We start from the raw sequence: 12074 nt of genomic DNA on the forward strand, positions 1-12074 counted from the left end.
AAATAGAACCAGAACTTACTATTAATTTGAGTATAATTTTCTATGAAAAATTCTACCATATTCTTAAAAACTTATTTTTCTTTATATTTTCATCATAACTCAATTTTCATAACATATTTAAAATCATTAAATATTAAATAAATTCATTACATCACAGTGTTAAGTTAAAAATAACATATCTAGAGGTTAACAAATGCCATTTTTTTATTAATAAAAAGAGGAACAAACGAACGAATGAATAATCTACATACTCTAAGAAATATTTTTAAATTTTTTCTTTTGGATAATTCAATAGTTGTAATAGGGTAGAAAAATGAACAATTGTTGTCTTCTTTAGAAATAAGAGGAAATGTCAATTGAACTACAAAACTCTTAGCAAAATATAATCAAATTAAAGGATTTTTTTTCTTTTCTTTTTTTCCCCCTTTTTGGCCAAGCAACAAATGATGAAATGAGTTACGTAATGATTATATAAATGTGATGACCTGACGAGAATCAAAAAAGAATTGATTCAAAGGCTTCCATGATCCATCACAATCTTACTAATTAATAATGAGAATAAGAAAGGAATAATATTTTCTATTCCGTAGAGAAAATTATGAGGAGAGACAAATGCAAGGATCAAAACTTCGACATGTACAGCAACAACAATTATTCCTTGCACATGAATGACCATTTTCTTGTAAATTTATAAGGATGATGTTTTTGACTTATCATAGTTTTGGTCATTCGTTTTTGGGTATATATATAAATAAACACTACTTATTGGTTATTGGTAGATTCTTCAAAACAATGAATAGATTTTTGAAGCTCATTCTTGCCATTCATTTTACAAAAAATTTAGTATCCATTAGTATTTTTCTATTTCGTTGCTTTCTCCTCAAAAACAATTTTTAGCATCCATTAGTTCAAAATTTTCGAATCCATGTGAAAGAGAGAAACAAGATTAATAGAAAATTTAATTGAATCTTAAATAGGATTTCAATTAGTAAAATTTGAATACAAAAATTTAATTAATAATTTTCATCTCAAAAAGTAAGAAATTTAAATTTTAAATAAAAAAAATATAGAAATTAAGATAAATATTATTTAATTTATATTTAAATATTAAAAAAAACCCCCACTTAACATGGTTGCCTTAGGCTCATATTGCAACGGATTATTATTAGTGTAACATCATTTTAATTGGGACCGTCATCCATGTCATTTTTATTATACGCTAATCACAATTCGTCACCTCAACAAATTATTGAATTTGTTGTCTCCTTCAAAGACTTGTTCTTTCTCTTATAAAAAAATTTTAAAAAAAATATAAAGGACAAATTCTTTCAATTCAAGGGTGTCTCTTGTGCAACAACTGTATGCAACCATCCCTTAAAGCTTGTCGAGCGGAGCTCACATCTACGTGGAGTTTATGTACTATGAAAGAATGGTTGTTTATAGCCCCCTATAAGATAATTTTTCCTTTTATTCAATCTAAGAGTTTCAAAAGAAAACAACAACAACAACAACAATAATAATAACTAGTCGTTAACTCATGCTACCGTGCGATGCACGGAAAAATCTATCAAAATTTATCAGTTTAAACGTAACATACAATACTATCCAAAAAATATTGTAATTATCCATTCAACCATTACATTTTTTATTATTATTAGCATTTATTAAAGATAAAATGTTATTATTAATTCTCAAAAGTAAGTGTACAAAAGTATAAAAAGTCGGTGCCCACATGCTTAGTATATTGATAGAACTACAGGAGACAACAATATACACTCCAGTCTCCAGATATCAAATCAACTATATAGTCAATTCGATTCAGGATTGTTTTTTTCATTCCTAGAGTTCGGGTGTAGAAGAAAGTCCTTAAAGTTGTGCTTGTTGGGCTTGTTCGGGTGTATATATTACAAATATACAATCCAAACTAAAATTTAGGTCCACGAATTGAATCAGATACATAAATAGACAAACTTCAATACAATTAATCAAATAAAATAAAATAAAAACAACGAATTCAATATTTCTCTGCAATCTCTTTGTTTTCTCTATAAAGATCCTAATCCTTCCTAATTTTTAAAAGGTATTAGAAATATTGGGGTTTGCTTTGCTTTTATAGTTGTGGGGGGGGTCGAGGACCAAGGATGGGATTTAAGAGGCAACACATGTGGGAGGGACCGAGGATGAAGCTCAAGGGTTGCAGTCTTGGGAGATATGGCCATGGCCCGTGAGCCCTTGGAAGATGGTCGCTTGGGAAATGCAAGGGCAAGTCCTAAGGCATTTTGTGGTCTATCAAGGTGGTGCCAAGTGATGTGGAGGGAGGATTCTGATTTTAGCCAGCCTATAGACTCCGCATTGATTGCCCTGCACCTAGCTTCTTGGCCGCATTAAATGGAGGGCAACAACTTTATCAACTGCATTGATGTGGAGGTGACCTGAACAGTGCAAATCACAACTAAGCAGTTTCTTTCCACCATTTTCTACAAACTATGAGAAAGGACAAGTGTCAAAGGAGGAAACTGGTTAGATGGGAGATGAATGGTTGAGATGCTAGGAAGGAAGGAATATATATGTCGGGAGAAAGAAAAAAGAGAAGGGGGTGGTGGCAGAAAAAAGATCAAGAAGAGAGAGAGATAAAGTAGAACATGTAAAGAAAAGGGTGATGAACAGTATTACTTGAATGTAACTTATGCCTCCTCGGGAAGACTTTAATTGATACTTTCTTTTACTTCCTTGTCCAATCCTTAGAATATGACAATTCTTTGTTGTGTTGTTCCCTCTCTACAAATTCTTTGTTTTGGGCCTTGAATGAGTTGATCCAACCACTGTTTTAAGTGGGCTTTAACTCCTAGTTTTTTTTGTCCTTACAATATTGTTCATAATTAACCTCACAAATTTGGATATAAATTATCAATATTTGAGTTTGAGTTTAAGTTTGACTTATTAGATAGATAAAGTTTCACTCCTTTTTAAGTTTGTATTAAACAAAAATAATTCTATTTAAATAAAATGATAATTTTATTAAATATTGTGCTGACTTGAAAAATTGTAAGAGTTTCAAAGATTTCGATTTTATATATATATATAGATAGATAGATAGATAGATAGATTATTATTATTATTATTATCATTATCATTATTATTAAGTAAAAACTCAATAAAGACTTAAATTAGATTCTAATTATATTCTAACTTTGTGATTTCATTCCAAGTAGATTTCACAAACTCTAATTTTATCTCAAGCGCTTCTAGTCCATTTAAAATAATGTTCAATACATATAAAATTAAAAAATTGTTTAACTTATTTATAACTTAATTTTCTTACCAAAACTTACTTTATATATACAACCAAAATATATTATTAATTCAATTATAATTAAGTTTCAATGAAAAACTCAACCATATTTTTTTATAAAGAAAAAAAAATTCCATCCTTTTCATTATATTTTCATCATAAATCAATTTTCATAACATATTTGAAAATATTAAATAGTAAATTAATTTATTACATCACAATAAAAAAAATTAATGTTAAGTTAAAAATAACCTATATATAGAGTTTAAAAAAGATCCTTTATTTTTTAATAATAAATAGAGAAACAAAGAATAAATCATTACAAGGTCCAGCTCCCCCCAAGTTTAAATTCTTTCTGTACTCTCCCTTTTTTACACTGAGGAAGAACATGTAATAAAGAAAAATGACAAGGATTGGTTGGAATTAATTCCGGAGACTCCAACGAAGGAACACCCTTTCCAAATAACGTTACTGTGCTAATGATTTCGTTAGTTGGCTGGTTTTGAGAGAATTTGGAAAACTAACATCTCGAGTTTTAGAAACTCGAGATTTAATTAAAAATCGAGCGTTTAAAACTCGAGTTATGGCGTTTGTTATGGTCTTCGTTACTCCCATTACGTGGACAAATTTTCCACCTGGAGGAACTTAGCCACGTAGAAATCGAGTTTATAAGACTCGAAATCTTCACAATATTCCCCCTTTCAAACGCCTAACTCAAACACTCTCACTCTCTCAAAAATCCTGAAACACTTTCTCAATCTCTCAACTCTCAGTGTCTCAAACGCTCTCTCTCAATCTCTCAACTCTCAGTCTCTCAAACGCTCTCTCTCAATCTCTCAAACACCGAAACCAGTCACCCTCTAACGCTTCTCGGCTCAGAACCCTCTAACGCTCTCCTCTTTCAGAACCCTCTAACGCTCTCCTCTTTCAGAACCCTCTCTCTCTCGCTTCTCAGCTGCTGCTTCACCGACTGCCGGTCCGCCATAACACCGCCGGTAAGCCTCTCTCTCTTCCCTAATTCCATGGGTGCTTCCTGTTTCTATACCTACCAAGCTGGTGGGGTTTTCTGTTAATGGAGTTTTGTTGCTTGCGTTTTTGTGGGTTTTGAAGGCTTTTATTGAGGTAATTGTTTTCTGCTTTTGTTTTTATGAATTGGGTTGTTTTTAGTTTTCATTTTGGAATTCACTGTGATTTTTGCTCCTTACTAATTCTTCCATGTTCTACATTAGCTAATGGTGAGTTGCTTGTGATAATTTTTAGTGATAGTAAGTAGTCATTTTCTTCTCAAAAAAGACAAAATAAAAGTTTTTTTTTTTTTTTTGTCATTTGTGAAGCTCAATCTTTAGTTATATAGGTTGGTGTTATAAGTCTAACTTATCTTGATTAAATAAATAATGATAGCGATGTGTTTTACCGATTCAAATAAATTAGTTAGGATTAGAATTAGGATGATTTATGATTAGTCTTATTTATATAGATTATAGGAACTAGGAAGTTAGAATTCATTTTTATCTAACTGGAAGTCTCTCTCTTATAAATTAAGATCTTGAAAATGTATGAAGAATAGTATGATATATTCAGTTATAAATTGTTAGTTAATCTAACTTGGAGGTTTAGGCTCCCTCGAAGTAGTCAATTTATCAAATTTTGAGGCCCAACCAAAAAAAAAATCATGCACTTAACAATTGGATTGATAGATGGATTGGGAGTTTTCTCAAAAAAGAAGAAGTAGAGAGAGAGCGAGAGAGTTGAAAATGTAATTTCAAACTGTGGAGGAATAACTTGGAGTCAGAGGGTTCTGAGATATGTCGGGTCTAAGTGGAAGAGGAATTTTTTGTAATAGGAGTACCAGTCCAAGTGAACTTTGATGGTTAAAGCTAGGTGGGCAGAAGAAATTACTCATATTGACTAATTGTAGCAGCTGACTTGACATAACGTCAGAAAGATTGTGAGAATGTTGCCCACACAATAAGAGGTGGGTGCTGGTTGTAAATTTTCAGTTTCTGCTCGCTCCTTGTGTCAGCAAGCTTTCATGACCGCAAATTTTGTTCAATGACCCAAATTGTTCAGGACTTTGTTATGTGCACTCATGTGCATGTGTGCTAGGCAGTTGATTAGTCTAGACTGTATATTTTGCTACGTAGAGATAGAGCTCAGTTAATTGTATCCTTTATCTTGTTCCTAGGGTTCTATGGTTTCAGTTTTCTCTTCCTAGATTTTCGTGATTGTATGTCTACTTTTTGACATTTCCATGTTTGGATGGGTCCATGGACATGATCTACATTTGCTGGTACAAAATGCCGATTGGTCTCATTGCTAAAATGCATCACAAATGTTCTGGCTTTGTAATCAGTGGTCTCAATGTTGTTTTGCTTATGTATGAAGAGTTCCAGTTGTGGGGTATCAGTTTCTTCCTTTTAATTGGCCTATCTTAATTAGGGATGTCCAACTTCAACTTCAACTGACAGTATCTTGTTTAAATGCCACTTTGTTATGTGTACTCTTGTGGTTGTTTGTTGGATCTCCTCTTGCCATCCTGCACGCGGCTCTAACTGTATGTACAACTCAATGTTACTTACTTCAGCTATACTCTCCAACTTGTCAAACATGATCTTTACATGTTTTTCTGTTTCTATCACCATATACTTGTAATTAATACGGTGCTTGAAGATTTCATTTGGCATATGATAAGTAATTTGTATGTTGTGCGCATCAGGATTCTTACACAACTCTTCCATGACAAACATCTTCAATTCATCAAGGGTTTTCAACCTACGATCAACTTGGGCATAATAGGTCTTCATACCCGGCCCCTTAAATGGCAATCCCTTGTTCGCATTGGGATTGATAAGCGGACCACCGTGGTATATGATTATAACAATATCAGGCATTGTGAACCTGTTCAAGTCAAGTCCTATGTTAGTTAAATCACATAGTCGTAAAGTGAGGGAAAAAAGTAATGCAATCATACCAATGAACATATTCAAGCCAGGTTATAGAGTGCCCATTAATATCTAAAGGCCAAGACGTAAACCTTCTAATCCTAGTGGATGGAGAGACGGAATTATCTATTACTCCATTGTGTGGTGACTTATAATGCCTAGGTGGGTAGAGGAGCATGATTACATACCCATTCACTACATTCATTCACTACCCATTTCATACCCAAACCAATGATAAATAAAGTCAAAAAAACTTGAAAGATCATGATAAAAATAAAAGCCTAGAAATGATGAATAAAATTTTGATAATTACATACCCATTCCCATTCATTACATTCATTCACTACCCATTTCATACCCAAACCAATGATAAATAAAGTCAAAGAAATTTGTAAGATCATGATAAAAATAAAAACCTAGAAATGATTAATAAATTTTTGATAATTACATACCTATTCCCATTCATTACATTCATTCACTACCCATTTCATACCCAAACCAATGATAAATAAAGTCAAAGAAATTTGTAAGATCATGATAAAAATAAAAACCTAGAAATGATGAATAAAATTTTGATAACAAAAACTATACAAATAAATACTCAAAAAATTAATACTAACAAAACAAAGTTCTATAATTCACAATATTGATAAATTAACTAAGTTATGTTAACTATCTACAAAATAAATGGTAAAACTCTTTAACCCACACCCATAGACAACATACCCAACTACAATGACAATCAAATTATGCAAACCCTTACCTGAGATATGAATTTGCTGAGAGGGAAGAGCAGTGAGAGTGGACAATGTGGTTTTGTGAGAGTGGACAATGTGGTTTTGTGAGAGTGAGTGGTGTGAGAGAGTTATGGGTGAGTGAGAGTTAGTGAGGGTGAGTGAGTGAGAGTTAGTGAGGCTGAGAGGAGCTCTGTTTTTAGGCTTTCTCTGTGAGTGTGTATTAAGTGAGTCTCTGTGAGTGTTAATGCCACGGGCTGGGTTTTAAATAAACTGTCCAGAGGAAATCGAGTCTATAAGACTCGAGTTACTCTGCATAAAACTCGAGTCTCTAAGACTCGAGTTTCATGCTTATGAAAACATAATTTAAAAATAAGATACAGTAAAACTCGAGTTTTATAGACTCGATTTTCATTTGGAGTAAAACGAGTTTTAGAGACTTGAGATCTAGGTGGCATTTTGTCCACCTCAGCAAGCGCAAAGCGAGCATAAAGCGAGTTTCTGAGACTCGATTTTTTATGTAAATCTCGAGTTTCAAAAACTCAAGTTGTTATTTTCCTTTATAGTTTCAAACAGTGCCTAACTTACTATATTCATGCCATCCACACCGCTAATCTGCACATTCCCCCTCCAACGAAGTCTAGAAACCATTACCGACAACATAATCACAATCCCATTCCCAAACTTGGAATCTCAACCATGCACATTAATATGATGTTCTTTCTTTGTTGTTTCTCCAAAAATTTTGAGACATGAGTTTGTGATTTTAAGCACAAAAAAGAAAGTCTTTAAAGCTTTTACGATAAACCTATTTGGTTTTTAACAATCTCAAGTGTTTTCTATTCTCTTTCTTAATTTATTGTTTCAGCAAAAGTTTTTGAAACTTTTGCAACAAAACCCATTTGATTTTTTCCAATCTTAAACTGATTCCCAACTTAAAATTTCAATCTTTTATTTTATTTTATTTTATTTTCTCTTTCTTTGTTGTTTCCGCATAATTTTTAAGCCATGGGTTTGGTGATTTTAAGTAGAAAGATGAATTGGGATTCATAACTCAAATAAAATAAAATAAAATTGGAAACTTCTAGATTTGGGTTTCATCGCTAACCCCAATGACAAAGTCAAAGAATCCGATGAAGTCACCTCCACCAACAAAATGACCATGAGCTGCTATGCTGACTTCAGACCATTGAAGAGCAAAATCAGTTGGTGTATGGGCGGTGCTTTTTCTAAAGGAGCTTGCTAATTGGAGCGAGTTGAGTCGGGTAATTATTGGGTACTTTTAAAATATCATAAATCTATACTTTTTTCTCTCACATAAATATAAGTCTCACTAATTAAATTTATAGTAAAACCCACAATTTATATGAGAGAGAAAAGTTATTTATGATACTCTCGAAGTATTCAATAATTTTCTAAGTTGAGAAAGAAGGTGAGGAAAATTTGTTGTGATGTGATTAATTTTTAAGTGTTAGATTTTATCTCTGCCACGCTTTTTTTCATCCTTGTAAAAAAGGGAGAGAACATGAGGGAATTCAAACTAAAGGGGAGACGGACCCTAATCTACATACTCCACAAAATAACATCAAATTAGAGGCCGTTTTGGCCAAGCTAATAATCTATAAATCATAAGCTGAAAATATTTTTTTGTCCACAAATATAAGTTGGAAATTGATAAGTTTATATTTATCATATTTTCTTCGCATGGCATATCAGAAATAACAGCACAGTATTTTTGCCCCCTAAAATAAATCAAGCAACAAAACGAAATGAATCACGTAATGATTATATATGTGTGATGACCTGATGGGAATCAAAAAAGAATTGATTCAAAGGCTTCCATGATACATGAAAATCTTACTAATAATGAGAATGAGAAAGGAATAATAGCAGTTTCTATCCCGTAGAAAATGATGAGGAGAGACAAATTCACGGAGCAAAACTTCGACATGTAGCAACAACAATTATTCCTTGCACATGAATAACCATTTTTGTCTAAATTTATAAGGATGATGTTTTTGACTTGTCATACATAGTTTATTTTGGCCATTCAGTTTTGGGTATATGTATATAATTAACAGTTTAATACAAACCAGTGTGGCGGATACCGTACCGGTATCGGGCGTACCGGCCGGTACATACCGTACCGGCCAGTGCACCGGTACCGGTACACTTCTATATTGTACCGGAAAAAATACCGGCCGTACCGGCCATACCGGCCAATTTCGGGCAATATGGGCCGGTACCGGGCGTACCGGCCGATACAGAAAAAAGTTTTTTTTTTTTAGTTTTGTAATTTTTGAATTTTTGTAAAGGCATAATGGTAACTTATTTACATTAACTTCTTAGTATTATTTGTTTTCTTAGTATGCAATGAACAACTAAGCTTTCTATTTTTTATATTGTGTTTTTTTTTCTTTTATTTGATACTAAAGTCTAAAACTATGAATAATTTGTTCTGAATTGAGGTAATGTTTTATAATAAACTTTTATATTTACTATAATATAAGTGAAATATTATATGTTTATAAACATGGTTCTAGAGATTTTTGTGTGTGTGTGTGTATATATATATATATATATATATATATATATATATATAATAGCGGTAAACCCGAAACGGTATACCGGTATTGACCGGTATCCGAAATATATCGTACTGGTGGCCAAATCGGTACAGCCTCCGGTACGGTATTGACTTCCTTGATACAAACACGTAATGATTTGTAATCACTAGAAAAGAACCATCTATCCCATCAAAAAAAAAAAAGAACCATCTAGTATGAAACTCTTGGGGGTTCAATCTAATATATAATACCCATATATCATTGTTGTTAAACGTTAACATAAAGAAAGGAATAATATTGAATTTGATTCCTTTCGAATATATAACGGATACAAAAGGTAAAGATTAACAGAAATGTCAAAGAAATTAAAACCAAAGGAACTTCTTTTTTTCCTTTCTATAAAGTAGGGGACCTTTACTTGATGCAACGTAAAGCATTATTAAAAATAAAATCACATCTGCAACTTGAGAAAACCACAAATCCTACCTTAATTTAGAGTTTTTTTTTTTTTTGAGAACTATTCCTTTGGGGTTAACCATGTATTTCTCAACCAGATGAAAGTAGCTAATACTGGTAAAAATGTTCTAAATGTTAGTATTTGACTATAATCCTTTTAATATATTAATTTTTACACTAATTTAGACTTAGCTAGGGTTGAATATTGCAAATTATATTAACATTAATTTAAGGTGTTGATTGAAAAATTTTGAAGTTTAGGGTGCATAATGAAAATATCCCTATAGAGGGTTGGTGTTATATGGTTTCTGTAATTAAACTTGATTAATCCTATGGTCATTTGATGTAATAAAGCTAAAAACACCAAAACTGATTGGTATCTTTGTCTGATGATTAAGAAATATCATCAGGAGCGGACAACATATGTTAAAATAAAAAAATAAAAAGTAAAACTTAGTTCTCTAAAATTATTAATATCTTCAAGACTTTCAACTATTACTTATTTCATGTATAACAATTATCGGATAACATTTGGCTGTAACAAAAATATATATATAAAACAAACAAATTCCGAGTTTCATACATTAGCCTATAAGAGTTATAATGGATATTGCAAAACTTAAATAGGTAACTGAATGCCCTTTTTTTTGGGTCACTAATTTTTCTAAACTTGTTAAAATTTCAAATTAAACTAAAAGAACCTAATCAAAAAAAAATTGCTAATAAATGTCGAAAAACTTGATTAGAAGCACCCCTAAAAAAAAATAGTGAAAAACTGTGGAACTAGGGTTGTCACTTGAACTAGTAATCTGATATACAATCAGAAGATATAATAATATTAACCCATATCAGCTAAGAAAACATATATTGGAGAAGAGATAATGAAGAAAGACATTAAAAATATAAATATAGATCAGTTTATTGGAATAGTAGTGCAATTCTTTTGCTAATGAAGAAGAAAAGTGCAGGGGAAAACAACTTCATTTTATTGTCAACGGAAAAATAAGCCAAAGTCTCAAATAGAAGGTTTATTTATTTATTTGTTTTTAATAAATGAGCAAAAATTTGAGACATTTTTTTATTATAAAATTAAATATTTTAAGAGTAGTGTTGTTGATACAACACTTGCACAAAAATTTCACAACAAAACATAGGTGGCAAGTTGTTAAATGTAGGTAAAAAGAAAAGTGATATATTAGCAAAAAAAAGAAATGTAAAAATGTAATGTTAGTTGTGGGTCAAAATAAAAACTAATTACAACTTGTTACTTACCCTCTATTGTGAAATTATCGTGAAAATAGCATCAAAATAATCATATTCAAGTTTATTTTAGCTAGATTTAAAAAAAAAAATTATGGTCAAGGTGTTCAAATATTTATTTTAGAGGAATCAAAACAATTTTTATCAAAAAATTTATATAATAAAAAAAAATTTAGGGTCCTGGCCAGCACGGAACGCCGCCCCTGCATATGGCAGTTCAATTGTGCCTAAATTAGCCTGGTAAGAAGAAATCTAGAATACATATATTTTCTTAAACATTCAACAAAACCTTTATAAAGAGAGTTTGTACACAGGAAAAGTTTTGTGAATATTTTACTTTAAGGATCTACAAATGGCTTTTTCTTTTTCAATTTTTCTTTTGTTTAAGGTTGATAAAGGTCATCATACAATATGAAAAGTTGAAATCTGCCAGTTGTATTCTTTTCCCTACTTTTCTAGGCGAAGGGATTTCAAGTTTCAAAGTTCCAACTAAAATATTCTTTGTAATTTCAAAACTGAGGCTACCCTTTTTATAAATTTATCTCTTTCTTTTTATATTAACAAATTTTTACAATGAATGGAATTTCGGACAGATTGACATGTATAGCTGATAAGGTTTAAACTGACTAACAAATCCAAACATGCGTATCCTACACTGTGGGGATGCATCAAACCCACGAAAATGACCCAAAGAAGTTAGTATTTTGGGATTGGTGAGTTTGGTTGAATTGGGATTTTATTTTAAATTTCGTGTTGGGTCAGGTTTGGGTTGATAATATTTTTAACCTATTTAACCCAATCTAACCAACCATATATAAATTTA

This window comes from Castanea sativa, chromosome 5, assembly GCF_040712315.1.
Source record: "Castanea sativa cultivar Marrone di Chiusa Pesio chromosome 5, ASM4071231v1".
In the NCBI taxonomy this organism is placed as follows: Eukaryota; Viridiplantae; Streptophyta; class Magnoliopsida; order Fagales; family Fagaceae; genus Castanea; species Castanea sativa.